Source organism: Sapajus apella, unplaced genomic scaffold, assembly GCF_009761245.1.
Source record: "Sapajus apella isolate SASKATOON/1434 unplaced genomic scaffold, GSC_monkey_1.0 scaffold7, whole genome shotgun sequence".
NCBI classification, from domain to species: domain Eukaryota; kingdom Metazoa; phylum Chordata; class Mammalia; order Primates; family Cebidae; genus Sapajus; species Sapajus apella.
In genome coordinates, this window is record NW_022436947.1 from 45,264,578 (window position 1) to 45,280,618 (window position 16,041).

The following is a 16,041-nucleotide window of genomic DNA, read 5'->3' on the forward strand; positions in this document are numbered from 1 at the left end:
TCTGGAAGCTATTATGCATTTAAGCTTCTATGAGTATTTAATTGTATCAATAGGAGAACACAATTTCTGTTGTGTGTATAGTGCTGAATGTCTCCATTTATTCATGTTACTGTGCCTGATAGATGAGTTTAAACCAGATGCTGTAACTTTCTTACTATTTGGCCAAATTATTTAAATAATATTCTTTGAAAATGTAGAAAATACTCTATTGAACATCATTAAGTAAGCTTCACCCATGGAATCTGTTTACAGACTTTTCTAAGGACGACATAGAAATTCACACACACACACACACACACACACACACACACGAACTGTGTATAAACATTTCCACGCTTTGATGTAAACTAATAAATACTATTCTATTGCACTTAGAGGTCTGTCATATGTCTACCTTTCAATGATGCTTGCTTGAATATGTGATTACTACTGTTTACTTTATATTTGCCACTGCACACTCAGATGTTATCCAATAATGCAATCCAAAGCTTTTTGTCTGGCAGCTTTCTTTTCATGTGACTGCAGTTAAGATTTGGGCTCTGGCCCTCTTCCACTGTTTTTGACAAAGGTGATTTTACATTTAGAGCAAAACATCTTTTGAAGAAACCCATTCCTATTTTGAATAAAGCAAATACATTTTATATGTAAACTAACAGCCCAGCACCTAGAACAATCAATAACTTACACAAAGTAAGGACACAAAAAATATGTATCAAATGAACAATTGAATGAATGAGCTTATGAAAGGCTCCAAACAAAAGAAAAAACAATAAACATACAACTATTTCCTAAGTAGTCTTTTTCTACCATAAACTACTTCTTTTATTTTTTTAACTGACAGATACAGTTTTATGCATTTACCATATGCAACATGATGTTTTCATGTATAAATCCATAGGAGGTAATGCATTTGTTAATTAGCTATATTGAATCATTTGTTAATTAGCTATATTGAACCATTTCTTTGTAGTTCTGATTTAAGTAAGATATTTGTTCTTGAATTGTTCTGTTGGCCTGTTGGCTTGGCAGGAACCATTGTTGGGATTTGGAATTCATAATTCCATTTAAGTTTATACTTTATTCAAACTTCTGGATCATTACTACCCAATAGGTAATGCTGGTCATTATTCTTTAGGTATTGTGCTATGACCACATATTTCTTATTTATTTACTTTTTTTTTTTTTGTGGCTTCATATACATGATCTATTTGTTCCATTGCGGCTCCTTATTACTCCACGACAGACTCCATGACAGGGAGTACCTTGGGAGATTGAAAGCAACAGGCTCTAAAGTCAGATTTAGCAATGGCAACAAGTTGCCTCATTTCTAAAATAAGAATAATTGTATTACTTAGAAAATTACTTTGAAAAATAAATAATGAATATAAAGCAGCTAGCAATATGAGTGTTATAAATTAGACCCCCTCATTAGGTAAGCTACCAGTAAAATATCTCCTAGAAAACAATCATCACATCTTTGGGGTCTGAATGGGTATAATTTTGTCATGGTGCACACAATATTATTTATCACTGGTAACCTGGTTAAAAAAACAAAGTGAGTCCAAATAATTTTAAATAGCAAAATAGTTACTAAAACTGAAATGCAATAATAAGTAAATGCAAAAAGGTATATCAATATAAAAAAATCATATTTGGTGTTTTCATTCTTGTTTTTTCCTCTTCCAATGTCTTAGGTTAAAGTTAAAATTCTGTATCTAGTATAACAGCATCAATGACTAACTTAAATGTGCAAGCCAGAGGCAGTTGAGGGAGCCAAACAAGTTAAATAAGACCAACAAAAAAGGAAATCTTAAAAAAATTAAATGGTAAGACATTGCACTTACTGTCAAGACATGGCAAATATCAGTTTTCAAATTCAGGAAAATTTTCCACATGGGTGGCATGAAACCCAAGAGAAGGTAATTTGCCAGTGTTATAAGCATAAGCCCATGTGCAGAAAAAAATGAATAAAACAGAAGAATGAGGGAAAGTAACAAAGTTACAATACATTACTATTGGGTTGAGAACCAGATGAAGAATAATCCAAATGCAACATAATTGTGCATTTAAACTATGAAATGGTTAAATTCCTTTATGATTTTTATATCTATTTTTTTTTCCTCTTTCTACATGTTTCCTGCCCTGAATGGGAGTGCTAGGAACTAGATGGAAGAGGAGGGGCAGTTGGGAGGGGTGGGGAATCAAAATCTAAAAAAAAAAAATCCTTTTGTTATTTACTAATCCCTCCTCCTGTGGTATTCTAGGAATTCAGATAACTCATTAACAGTTATCTTTTACTTACAGTGACTCAAGCAAGAGGAGTACTTTCTTTTTAAATGTTTATGGTAAAAGAACATCATGTATAGTTGCCAACAGGCTTGTTAATATTACTGGATGTGCCTGTGCCTCCAAAGCACGGATTTGATAGCTCCATTATTGTAATCTAAATGTCCTGGTAAGAATTTTGTTATTTTACTACTTGTTTATGGTAAAATGAAGTCTTGGTACTTTTTAATAGCTCTGACACCTTATTTCTGATAAGACAAATATGCTTTAATTTCTTGGCTTGTCTTAATTTGGAGTTTGCAACTAATTCCATGATTTAAACATGCGTGATTAATACTAAACACCATGAGAACATCAGATAATATTTGTGATAGTAGTATGAGTGGGGGCAGGAGTAGTAACAGCATTCACGACTAACATTACTTGTTTTCAAAGTCCAGATTTTGTTCTATCTACTCCATTACGCATCATCTAATCCTGAGTAAATCCTCATTTTAAAGATGAACTAACAGATGTTTCACTATGTAACTTGCCCAATGTCATCTAGCAAATAAGTGGTAAAGTCAGATTGGATATTAATAATTTTAAACATTAAGATGTATAAACTTTTTTCCTCTTATTAAGCTTATAATTTAGTTAAGATAATTATTTGCTCTATTGAAAAAAAAAACAGTCTCTTGAAAACTATTTTTGAATATTTACTTGTTATTCCTATAAATATATGATTCATAGGTCCTGGCCCTTATTAGATCATGATTATGAAACAAAATCATCCTTTATTTTTTTGCCTATGATAATTTTGTAGTACTACACAAGAGGGGAGTTTAACTCTGCCTTCCTGTCATCCAAAATATCGACTTTTACTCCTTTTGCCACTTCCTAATGGAGCTGGAACTCAGCCGGGCTCCCTTGATAATGGAGAATTCTACAATGAATGCATCACCTGCTGCCTGTCCCCAGAGTGGGCTGCCTTGCATAGTGCTATGCTAACATGCTGCTTCTACTGCAGAATATTGTGCTGTTGGTGACTACTTTGTCAGGTCCATGGAGAAAGATCACACCATCATGCATGGGAGTAAGATTTTTCTTGGGAAGTCATTAATTATAGCCAGGAATATGTTAAGTATCTGACTTGAGGTGAGGAAGAATACCCTATCTGAATTCACCAGGACGCTAAGCCCACACTCTGAGGTATGGAGCATTCTGGATCTCTTCCAGTAATGGAATGAGCCAGCATAACTCGCAAGAAACAAATAGACCAGCAGCAGCAATAGGAGTAGTAATACCAAGATTCAATATTTAATTGGAGGTGGCAATACAATAAATCAATTCTGCTGGAGACTACTTTCCAAAGAGGTTACTGAGTGTCCTTTCCATGAAGTGTGGTGTGTTGCTTAATTGGCCAATATTTGGGCTATTGAAAAATAGCCCAAACTCTCAACTTCAATATATAACACTCTCCACCTTTAGCCAGGTAGTTTCAGGTAATAGATGATAATGGGATAGACAGAAGTAAAGTTTCAAAAAATTCTGGATCAAAGGTTTATGTTCACAACAGAACATAGAAATATGGATTCATTTTTGAATGCAGAGTAAGAAGTTGTGGTTGAAGTTTATCAACTAGAGGGTCCATAAAAACATAAATGTTATAAAAGTAGACTTTCATCCAAGAAAGAGAAATATATACATCACATCATTTCCTGAACATTAGGAATTCATTTTTGAAAATTCAGAGGTTCTGCATGAAAATACTAACTGGGGGCTTATATTAGTTTCATGTGTCTGCTATAAAAAATTACCTCAAACTGGGTGGCTGAAAACAACAGAAATTTATTCTCCCACAGTTCTGCAGGCCAGAAATCACTGTGCCTAAAACAAGGTGTTAGCATGGTTGCACTTTCTCCAGAGGCTCTACAAGATAATCCATTTCTGGTCTTTTCCAGTTTCTGGTTGCTATCAGCATTCCTTGGCTTATGACCATATAATCCATCCTCTATCTCCCAATACATAGCCTTCTCCTATCTATGCATGTCTGATTAACCTCTTCACTTTTATAAAGATACACGTAATTGCCTTTGGGGTCCACTCAGATAATTCAGAATAATCTCCTCATCTCCAGACCATTAACTTCATCATATCTACCAAGACCTTTTTTTTCCCCAAACATTTACAATTTACAGAAATTAGGATTTATTACAATATCTAGAGAATGTTATTCAGCCTACTACAGAATGTATTTGCTATTATTTTAAACTGGAAAAATGATAATAGGCTACATGTTAAACTAAGACTATTAGGCAATATCTTATAACTAAAACATGGTAAAACACCATGTAAATATACACAATACATACCTAAAATGCTACTTCCTCACCATACAGCTGGGCTAAGGCATTTCTTAAGAATACAACTTAGGCACAAGGCCACACTGCAAGTAGATATATGGTTTCTTTAGGATATCAAATTCTAAGGAGGGTCAATATTGAGTCTGCTGAAATTGTTTCAGGGACTCACTGGTACATCCAAATATGGGTTTCAGGATCCAGTGCGGTGACTCACGCCTATAATCACAGCACTTTGGGAGGCCAAGGCAGACAGATCGGAGGTCAGGAGATCGAGATCATCCTGGTCAACCTGATGAAACCCTGTCTCTACTAAAAATACAAAAATTAGCTGGGTGTGGTGGTGCATACCTGTAATCCCAGCTATTCGGGAGGCTGAGGCAGGAGAATTGCTTAAACTCAGGAGGCGGAGATTGCAGTGAGCCGAGATCGTGCCACTGCACTCCAGCTTGGCAACAGAGTGAGACTCGGTCTCAAAAATAAATAAAAAAAATAAAATAAATAGTTTTCAGGATGCCCAAATATTCATCTTTTAGTTTTGGAGTCTGTATGTGAGACCTAGGATGTATCAGGAGGGTGTTATGACAATCCTTTTGTGTTTACTTAAGTATGCAATGTAAACAACAAACAAATCATTTTCTGGGTTGCCATGACATTTAATGAGTGTGGGAGAAGTACTGCACAGACACTGCTAAATCCTTGCTGTGCCCTTCATAAATACCTTTGCCTTTCCTGGTACAGAAGACATGCTCCAGTGTTCTCCCTACTCCTTGTCTGGTCCATTTGTGTTGCTGTAACAGAATATCATGGACTAGACATCTTATAAACAACAGAAATACATTTCTCACTTTTCTGAGGCTGGGAAGTCTAAGATCAAAGAGCCCCCAGGTCTGGTGTCTGGTGAGGGTTTTTTTCCTGGCTTATTGATGGTGCCTTCTTACTTAATCCTCACATAAAGTCAGCTTGCAAACAAGCTGAGGGCTTTTATCACATTTACGAGGGCTCTGTACTCATGAACCAATTACTTCCCAAAGGCCACACCTACCATTATCATCTCCTTAGTGGATAGGATTTTAACATAAAACTTTGGTGGTAACACAAACATTCAGAGCATAGCACTCCTTAAAGATCTGGACTTCGGGTAAACTAGATGGAAATTGCCGTCATGTTTAACAAAAATTGCAAAAACGGTACAGTGCCTGCTACAATTTACATAGTCTTTGAATATTGTTGTTGGCATTAATAGTGAATTTTCGTAAATAAAAATAAATGGATTTATTGGTTGGAGGTTGATGAGACCAAACAGAAGAGTCAGTAAATTCCATTTGATAAAGGAACTCATACAGGAAATTTTAAAACAAGCAAAACAAAATATTAGCAAAAAAAAACAACCCGCAGTTAAAAACAAATTATAAGTGACATTTATTTTTTTCTGTATGTCATGCCAGAAACAAACGTTAGTGACACACATTCTTTTAAGTTGTCCAGGATGTTAAAGTCACCTTGTCCTTTTTGTTCTAAGTAACAATTAGGTTCAAACTCCATTTCACATCCCAGCTCCAGTCAGCCCATCCCTTGGGTTTAGTAAGGGGCTTGAACTTTGTGCCTAATCATATGTGGTCCCTATTTATTGCTTCTCAGTAAACTCTTCATCTCCCTCAAGTCTTTCTGCATATGGCTGTTTCTGTCTTTCCTCTCTTGTCACCCAAATCAGTCCCTCTTCCACCCAGCCATTGGAGTAGGAGACTTCTACTGAAGATTGAGGAGTAACAGAAACACAGTTGGTGTACAAGGAATAGCGCTGCATCACTGAGCAGCACGTAATTTAAATTGGCACATTTTACAGGCTTCTTTAATTAAAAAGCGAGGTCAGATCCACAACTGAAAAAGTATTCTTTTCATTTCTGGGGCCATCTCTGAATTCACAATATCTCAGACACCTCTCTTTACATTTTCATTTTCAGCCAGCTTCTGTAGTCTAGGCACTTACATAAGAACTGCTTTTTTCACAAATTACGGACCCATCAAGGTAACTAGTCCTCCATCAGTTCTAAAAATTATACTTTTTCTGCCCTCTCTTTAAGATTTGTAATTATTTAATATATTTGATAGTGGATCTTGTAAGAGCTGTAATGCTACCTGTGTCTTCATAATATAAACCAAGGGTGTTTTTTCCCCCATTATCCTAAATTAGTAGGAAAAAGGATTAGGTACGAATTTAGTAACATGTTAACATCCTAATTAACATTTAAAACCTACAGGCCTTGTTTATACATGGGCAGAAAACAAGGCAGATAAACAGAGCCCAGTGTGACTACTCTGGGGGAGTTTCTTCCTTCCCATTGAGATGAGACACAGGAAAACTCTACAGTAACTGGAATCAAGAGCCAAACTGGGCAGTGAGTAAGTTGAATCGATAAATGTCCACTGCAAGCCAAGCCATTTTTAAAGAGCATACATTCCTTATGAAAATATCTGGGTGGTACAGAGAGGTGAATCCTAGCCTGGAAGACTTAAGAATACAAATATTAGATGAGTAAGGCCCTTAAAAAATATGGGAATCTATAGAGTGTCTTTCCAGGTAAAGGAAACCCTACCCTTAAATACATTTCTTTTTCTGTCCTTGAGTTTCTCAATGGTAGAGCTACTCAATCCTCCATGCCTTATATTTCACATGTTCGTCTATTGACCTCAGCCGGGAATATTAGGGAGGTTAGATACAAGTTGGGTAAAAGACATATATCAGCAAATAGACCAATTTTGTGGTTCTCTGGGTTTTAAATTTCACTTAGTACATTTCAAAAATAAATATTAATTCATTATAGCTACTAAGTTTTGTAATTTGCTAATTGAAAAGTTAAAAATAACAACAAAATGACCACTACATATAATAATTTCACAAAAGTAAGGGCATTTTAACATCAGAAAAAGTAGAAAAGCTTCTTAGACAAAGAATTAAAATGTCCTTAAATAAATTTAGCTTTGTGAAAACTTTTTAAATATTATGTTCTAGTTTTCATTTGGCCCAGACCCAAGATGAATTATTTACAGACTGACTCCAAAGTGCAGGCAAATGATTGGAATATTGGAATAGCTATTTTTTTGTCCCCATTTTTCTCACTATGATTACCTGGTAGAAACTTGTATCTTCAAGCACATAAGTTCACATAACTTCTGCGTCTCCTTATGGTTTTCATTTATTTATAACTTTAAACCACCATGGACTTTAAAGTGTTCAGCATAAAACCCAATTTGTGCTTTTATTCATTTACAACAGATGAGGTCAGAGTGAAAAGAGGGGCAGATTATAGCTTCCCTTTCTTGTAGACCCCTTTATTAAACTCACTTGCATCATTTTTATAAGGCTCACACTTTTCTCTAAGATGTAATTTTTATAAAGGGTACTTTATTTAGAACTGTTTAGTAAGTAGTAAACCTGGGGCCTCAAAGTCTCTATAAAAAAGTTACGGCCAAACTGACCTTCATCTAAATCACAATACAGAAAGCTAATAATTTTTCAAACATGCAGAAGTCTTAAGCAGAATGAAATTCCAATAACATATGCTACAACTGCTGACAATGAATGTGGCCAATCCAAAATAACCAAGAGCTGTTGTTTACCAGAAATGAGATGAAAAAAGAAAATATTACTCTTTATGACTGAAAAGATACTGCCAGTCAGTCATCCAAAGGACTAGTACTTAAAATTCTTTTAGACTTACAAATATGGGTTTATTAGTAGCTATTATTCACACTCACACACACACACACACTCACACCCTATATATATTTCTAATTCCAATTCTAATTTGAAAGGGATACTCAAGAAGCAGGCCATCAAAGTGAAGGGCAAAATAGGATAGATATAAAACAAGTTAATGAGTAACGTTAATAAAGAAAAAATTTTGAAAGAAGGAAATTGTTAGAAAGGGAAGCACATCCTCCATCTTCCAGAAAATGTCATTCCTTTCTTAGCATGTATGTCACTGGACCATGTAAAATGCCTATCAACAATCCTTATACTTTGCAATTTAGCTTACAATATAAAGGAAAGACTATGGTAACAGATCATGCAGCTCTAATAAAGTTATGTGCGAGTTAGATCACTAAGTATGTCTTCATAGTAACAAGTGTATAAAAAGTACTTTTAAAAATCACTTAGCAAGGATGAAGCTCTTTTCACCATTTACATAAAAATGAAAAATGTATTTTCTATTTTATACAGAAAAGTATAAGCAGATATCAATTTCCATGTGCATCACCAGTTATACCCCATAGAAAATATTATTTACATGACTAAAAATAAGTATTGAGTTAAGTGGCATTTGGTAGAAGATAAACTAACCTCAAGAAAATCACAGTCTTTGAACAAAGTAGTTTGAGACATTTTACATATTTAAAATTATAAAAGAATAATTAAGACAAATTTTGACTCAATTAGATTGATAATATTTCTTTTAAATGCTCTGTTTAATACAGAGGATTTATATTCTCAGATATCATGAAAGAAAGGGATAATTTTAATGATTATAATAGTATTTTACATTTATGTATAAGAGAAATATCACTGACTTTAGTGTAGAAAAAATTAAGAAAAACTGAATTTATGTTTTTTAAAAATAAACTTCTATTATTATTGTGGCAGTAAATATACATTGTAGAAAATAAATGTAGCAACAAAATTAATATTCTCCCAATTGAAAGCATTACTAGTATGTTGAATTTCAGATATTCTATGTATAAGTATTTATATTTTATACTTTTGCTGATCTTACCTTACATTCTCTTGTGATCTGTTTTCCCCCCCCCACTGGCATCTATTTTCAATTTTTCTATTTCTGTAAAATTTTAACTTTTTAAATACATAACTTACATTTATATTATCTTAATTGACTCCAAAATGTTAAAATCTATAGCTAGTTCCAGACAAAATATTATTTCTGCTTTTAATGTTTCTTAAGCTTCTTTTCCTCTTTATTAGATTTTCTTAAACCTCTTTTAATTTAGCATGTTTTTCTAATGTCTCTTCTTAAAAATGTTTTATCACTGAGAATTTCTAATATTTATGAAATAGGATAGGATGATTCCCTGTGTACTCATCAGCTAATTTCAACATATGTCAACTCAAGCCAATCCTTTATCCCCAAAGACATACTTGCTGTCCCTGCATAAAACAAAACCATATCATTCAAAGTAAACCTTAGTCTTAATATTATCATATCATTTTATCTGTAAAACTCCAGTATAAGACAGGTGCTCTTTTAGGGAATAGAATGATGGTCACTAGAGTCTGGGACAGGTAGCACAGGGGATTGAGGGATGAAGGGCTATGGTTAATGGAGACAAATACAGTTACATAGAAGGAGTAAGAAATAGTTCTTGGTATCACAGTAGGATGACTATAGTTAAAAATAACATATTGTTTATTTCAAAATAAATACAACAGTGGAATTAGAATGTTACTAACACAAAGAAACGGCAAATGCTTGAGGTGATCAATACTCCAATTATTTTGATTTGATCTACACATCGTATGCTAATATCAAAATACCACATGTATGCCATAAATCTGTACAACTATTATTTATTAAAAATAAAAATAAAAAATTTATAAAAAACAAAAAGGTGCTCTTTTAAAATATAACATAACATCAATATATATACTTCGCATATACATACATGTGGATATGGTTTTTTTAAATATCTAAAAAGACGTATATTTGTACACACAATTTTCCCATATGTGTGTTTGTATGTATGACTGCATGAGTCAGAATAAAAGTATTAATATAATGAGTAACGTACAGTAGAATAAAAATATCTATTGAAAAAAGTATATTAATATTTTTAAAATTGTTTTTGTCCTTGTGCTGTATGTATAGGGGTGTATAGTCAAATTATTACATTTTAAAGGCATTTGGAATAATTTTACTATGTGTGGTTTTATCATCAATTCAATACATAGGATAATTTGTATCATTTGCTTTCAGGTTTTAGGAATTGCTATTTTTTCCCCTTTAAATTTTTTTAGAATTATGCAAAACCTTTACATGGATATAGAAAAAATTTACAAAATAAAGTATACTCAGTGAAGTCCAATTCTTCTTCCTTTCCCTCTAATCCTTGTCTCTCCCATTCCCAATAATATCTGTATATTTCCTAAATTTAAAATTATTTTCCAGCTTTTAACATACCTATAGACATATACATATATTAAACCAGTCAACACATATTGCTTATAGCCTGACACTTTGCTATTTATACATAATATGTTACATATATTGCCTTTTTCTTAAACAATCACATATTATACCCACTTTTCCTGAACTTGTTTTATATATCCAACAATATATATTGAGAAAACTTCTTAGTAGTTTACAGAGGTATTCCTTTTGTCATTTTAGTATTACCTAGAATTCTATTGTGTTACTATACTGTGTATATTCAACCAACTCCAGTCTCATATTAATGTACATTTGTTTTTTTCCCAGTTTTTACAATTCAGATACTGCAGCATAAATAGTTTTGCAAATATTCTTCTCTTTTTCATATTTTTGTCAGTTTGGAATATAATCTTTGGGATATGTTCTTCAAAGTGGGATTGCTGGGTCACAAGACAAAGCATAGATGTTGCTAGGCCTTACTAAATTTCCCTCCAAAGTGGTTTTGAACATTTTGATTTTCATCATCAATGTATGAGACTGTTTTATTCATCCTCCCACACAGAGAACATTGTCAAATTTCTGGATTTTAGCCAATTCAATATGTGAGAAATTGGATCTCAGGGTATTCTTTTTTTTTTTTTTTTTTTTGAGACGGAGTTTCACTCTTGTTACCCAGGCTGGAGTGCAATGGCGCGATCTCGGCTCACCGCAACCTCCGCCTCCTGGGTTCAGGCAATTCTCCTGCCTCAGCCTCCTGAGTAGCTGGGATTACAGGCACGTGCCACCATGCCCAGCTAATTTTTTGTAGTTTTAGTAGAGACGGGGTTTCACCATGTTGACCAGGATGGTCTCGATTTGTCGACCTCGTGATCCACCCGCCGTGGCCTCCCAAAGTTCTGGGATTACAGGCGTGAGCCACTGCGCCCGGCCGGATCTCAGGGTATTCTTAATTTGCAGTTTTCTTATTATGGACAAAGCAGAATATTTTTTCATGTCTTTAAAGGCATTTATATTTTCATTCTTTTTGAGCTATGTATATATTTTGCCTATTTTGTACAGTGTTAAAGCTTTTATTTTTAGAAGATAATGTGTTTCATATACTACTTTTTTTGTTGTGTGCATTATATTTTTTTCCAGTTTCTCATTTGTCTTTTACACTTTGGAATTTTTTTGCATTAAAAATTTTTATATGAATAAATTTATCAGTATTGTCTATTATTTTGTCTATAAATTGTTATAGTTTGAACAATTTTCTCCATTCTAGATGTATACTGAACTTAACCTATGTTTTTACCTAGCACTGGTATATAGTTTTTTAATTTTAGATTTTTAATCCATTTAAAATTTATTCTGGCATAATAGGTAAGAACTGGAACAAAATTTATTTTTTCTTACATGGCAATTTCATCAATCTTATTAAAAAGTAGTATATTTTACTCACTGATTTGCCTTATACAAAATTTATATTCACAATTTGGGCTATTTGTGGAATATCTATTATAAGGTATCATTTTTACTTATACGAGCTTGTTGAAGTTAATAAAGCAGCTGTCCAGAAGAATGTTTTGCCTTTTGGGTGTGTCTGCTTGCTACCTTTTGATGTATTTTACTTTACTTCTCATTTACTATATCTTCAGCAAACTAGAAGTTAAATATAAAAGTTTTATTAAATCAAAGGAAGCATTTTTGACTAGAATAATAAATGATAAAATTATATCCTTCATAGTACATCACAGCAGAATTTATATAATACCAGTTTGACCCACCAGTAATGGTACTATAATTTGTCACTACACAAGTTAACACAGGTGATCTGTCTGTTGTACATTTTTCCTTGAGATTTTTAGGATAAGATTTAGAATACATCAAAATTTAATTAGTTAATTTTAATTAAAATTATTTAGAATTAATTTATAAATTAAAATAAAATTTATCAATGATTATTTAATGTAGATTGATATATTTTATAAAAATAATAAACTATAAGATTAAAAATTTAAAATATGTATGGCAGCTAGAAATATAGTTGCCTATTTTAAAAAAATTGCAGTTTTTATTTTCATCTACTTTTATTTTTAAAACTGTATTAATACTTGCATCATTATTAAGGTAAGGGTCTGAACTTGCCTTAACACTGATACAAATATTAATACTTAAATCATATCATCAGCAGACATTTTAATGACAGATGAATGATTTAAATAATTTTTCATTTTACTTGTTCTCTTATTCTAGGCAGACAAAGCAACTGGAAAAAAAGAAGAGCCACATTCAATAAAAATATGTGAACAATTTTTTAAATTGATAATTGTATACTATGAGTTTAAAAATATTTTTGTATTCAGTTTTACTAGAATTATTGAGTATATATAATACATGTTTTGATAAATAATTAAAAAAAATTTTTTTCACCTTTTAATGAGAGCACAGATGTTTCCCCTAGTTATTTTATGCATGTATGGGTTAATATGACTTGTTTCTAAAATCAAGATCCAGGCTTCATTGTATTCCCTTTCTTATTTTCAGAAATGTCAGCAGTTACTTTTTTCACATTTCAAATAAATAAATAGATCAAAATATAAAAAATTCTAATATAGCTGTATCACTCAATTATCTAAGTCCCTTCTGTATTGTATGTGAAAACTATATTGTATTCATTTACCAAAAATTACTTTTAATGATTTACCAACTGACAACCCTATTTGACCATCTTTCAATTTTGTTGAAAGCAAACACTGAAAACCACTTGAATTGTTAAAGCATTTGTTACCCAATCAGCAAAGACATACACATCCTTGATTTTGGGAAAGTCTAAAAATTGACTTTACGAAGATCTATCAAATGTCTTAGTTTTCATACAAGTGTTAGAAGTTAAAGGATGCTTCTTAGGCACCAGCAAATTTCACTGTGTTTTGTTTAGTAGTACAAAGTAAGTGAGAATGAACAGCCTGGAGGTGGTCAGAAAGTGTGGGAAACTGACGGAACACCTTTACAGCAAGTGTGTTCTCAGGCAAACAGATTTTAGCAAATAGTATGAATATGAAAGTGAGAATATGATCTGGAAAGTGACCGCCTAAAAACTGTTCATGTCAGCTTCTCCCTTGGTAAATATGTTTTCCAGGGGGCACATATCTCTCAGTTTGAAGAACACTGCCCATAGGTCCCAAAAAAGTCATGTAGGGTGACTTTCAAAGTAAAAGAAAAGTTTATAGAGGACATGCTGATAAGATTCAATAAACTAATTCTGGAGACAGCACTTCAAATGTGTTTAAATCATCATGGGTTTAAAAATATATATATTCTGGAAGCCTATTTTGTCTCTTTCCTTAGAATACTCTAAAAATAGTCAGCTGGAATCTGTTTCTTGGTATTAATCCAAATAGGCCCCAAACACAAAAAGATTCTCAAGTTTTAAGGGTTGAACACCTTCACTGAAACTTGGCTCTTAGCTTATTATAATAGTGGCAGGTAGACCTCATGGAGTTTAAAATACATGTCATGAACATTGGTAAACACTGGCTTCAGATTTGATATAGTAGGCATTAGCATCTTATCTTAGTGTGTTATATATTAGTCTTCAGGCATGGCTTAAAATACTGTTATTAAAACAGGAAAAGTTCCCTTATCCTCGTCACAGGGCGTGTGATAGGGGCGTGGCTTGCTTCTTTAGTGCCCTGCTGCTAAAAACCCTTAGAGGGTATATGTATATGGGCAGGTCATGGGGAGCCAGGGCTCTGACCCCATGGCAGTGTCTAGGGTTGAGTGTTTACAGACCCCCGAAACCCTGGTGGGCGTGTATTACAGTGTGCTCTTTCAGCTTAGCTATCTGAAGGGGGTTTGTGTTAATCAGCTCAATTAGAACCTCTGCCTCTTCTCAAGGACAGAGGACTTCTGTATCCTGGGTTCTTGCCTTAGTGCAGTGGAAAAATCAAATCACACGTGAGCTTGGAGAATGAATGAAAAGTTTAATTGAGTGGAAGTAGCTCTCAAAGTGAATTCTCTAGGTGAATGGGGAGGCCAGCAGGGGGATGGAGTGGGACGTTGGATTTGGACCACCCAGAGACCAGATTCTCCTTCCATCGAATTCTCCTTGGCTTCTGTGTCATTCCGCCAAGGATGACCTCCAGCATCTGCAGATGTGTTCTTCTGCCAGTGTGTTTCTCTGGGTGCCCAGCTGCTTGTGTCTATGCCCACTAGGGTCTTGGGGTTTTTATAGGCACAGGATGGGGGTGTGGCAGGCCAGGTTGGTCTTGGAAAATGCAACATTTGGGCATGAAAACAAGAATCGCTGTCCTTATCTAGGTCCATGGGCAGAGACTCAGGGTGGAGCCCTAGCCAGGGACCTGTCCTTCTCTATCCAGCACTTCCATGCCCACCTACAGTATCATTATGTTATACATACTTATACATAGGTACACCTTATATTTAATATACTATTAACATACATTAGTGCCTAGGGAAAGTACATTTTAAAAATCGACCTAACTTTTTTGAGGTGCAAGAGAGATTAGAGCCTTCTTCATGAACAATGACTATTATTACCAACTTAGATTAATTCAAAGGTAATCAGGAAAGCACTGGTACTAAAAATGACCTACACATGTCAAAGTACTTAAAATGTTGTGGTATAGGATGAGATACGGTAAATTGAGCAGAGATGACAAAATGAATGGAGAATGACATGAAGGCTAAGTATGATAAGAATGTGTCTTATTCAATTCTAGGATTTAATGATATTTTGATTTAAGGTTAGATACAATCCAAATCTCTGAAATTTTAGGTTTATTGGCTAATGTGAATTATTTTTTAATTTTTCCCCCCAAAACTGAATTAAGTTACTTTTAGTGTATTAAATGAGGCCATTTGTACATTCAATAGCTCTATTTAATCAGAAACACTCAAACTGTTTTCTTGAAAATATATATGGGTGTAAATATTAGTAGAAAATGCGCTTGGCAAGGTATTTTTGGAGCTTGCCAAACCCCAGGCATCTTAGAAATGCTTGAAGATGTTATAATGAACAAAACATACTACCAGTTCACTGAACCTTGGCGTTATGTGTCAGGAAAGCAGACAAAATACCGAATATATTGTCATGCTTTCACTTAACCAAAGCCATCGTTTTGCATTTGAATTTTACTAGAGACTTCTCCCATTTTTAGTTCAGCTCTGAAATGAATTAGTGTGATTAAACCAATGGCAGATTCCAATAAAATTTTTCAACAGTTGCTTATAATAATCTCTGAAAA

General features: G+C 33.6%; 1 long non-coding RNA gene across 1 annotated transcript in view; it reads left to right on the forward strand.

Moving 5' to 3' along the window:
* The first annotated feature begins 2,323 nt into the window (after positions 1 to 2,323).
* LOC116550030 overlaps positions 2,324 to 16,041 on the forward strand; it is a 47,314-nt gene continuing 33,596 nt past the window's right edge. Inside the window, exon 1 of the long non-coding RNA XR_004268210.1 lies at positions 2,324 to 2,455. This is a non-coding gene — a long non-coding RNA (uncharacterized LOC116550030). The remainder of the gene's footprint in view (positions 2,456 to 16,041) is intronic.